Below are 854 nucleotides of genomic sequence, written 5' to 3'. Positions count from 1 at the left end.
TTAGTAAGTTAGTAAGTTAGTAAGTTAGTAAGTTAGTAAGTTAGTAAGTTAGTAAGTTAGTAAGTTAGTAAGTTAGTAAGTTAGTAAGTTAGTAAGTTAGTTAGTTAAAAAAGTTAGATTGAATGATAATTAAAAGACTCAAACCTCGAAATGTACTTGTTATGCACTTCCTTAGACAGTTATTTACACCAAATACAACTACATACAACAAAACTTTTATATTGTACAAGCAAAAACAATCTAGTTAACAAATTTTTTTATTCCTTTTATACTCTAAAGTATAATAATATGAAAAAAAATTTCTCTATCACCACAAATTTAATTTGAAAGTTGACTTTTACAGCCAGACAAATACAAAAAAATACTGAAAGATTTTAATGTACACACACCCACAATGTCAACTGTTACGGGCTAACGAAAAAAAATTCTATAAATTTATAAAATAAGCGGTTTTTGTGGTTTTTTGAGGAAAACTTTATAAATAGTTGTGCTCTGTCGTAGTTAACGACAAAGAAATAATCAGTTTAAAATGGTTTGCAGCAAATGAATACAGAATTAATTTTTTAGAATCATTTTTTAACATGCACAGAAAGTTAAACCGCATTAAAATCATATAAAAACCTTTAGATTTTTTTGGTTAAAAAAATACTGTTCTTTTACCCAGCAAAAACTTGAATTATAAAGTAATGAGTAATAAACTTTTTATTACTTATTATTAACATACAACTAAGTACATAAATAAAACATTTGAAATTGAAAATAGAGGTTTTACTTAACATTACAAAGTAATATAAAATGTTTCTTTTGTATAGTTGTCATTGAAAAGTAAGTTGTTGTGTAGATACAAGTTGTTG

This window comes from Lucilia cuprina, chromosome 4, assembly GCF_022045245.1.
Source record: "Lucilia cuprina isolate Lc7/37 chromosome 4, ASM2204524v1, whole genome shotgun sequence".
Classification (NCBI taxonomy): Eukaryota; Metazoa; Arthropoda; class Insecta; order Diptera; family Calliphoridae; genus Lucilia; species Lucilia cuprina.
The sequence above is the reverse complement of the archived record's forward strand: the minus strand, read 5'-3'. Positions refer to the sequence as shown.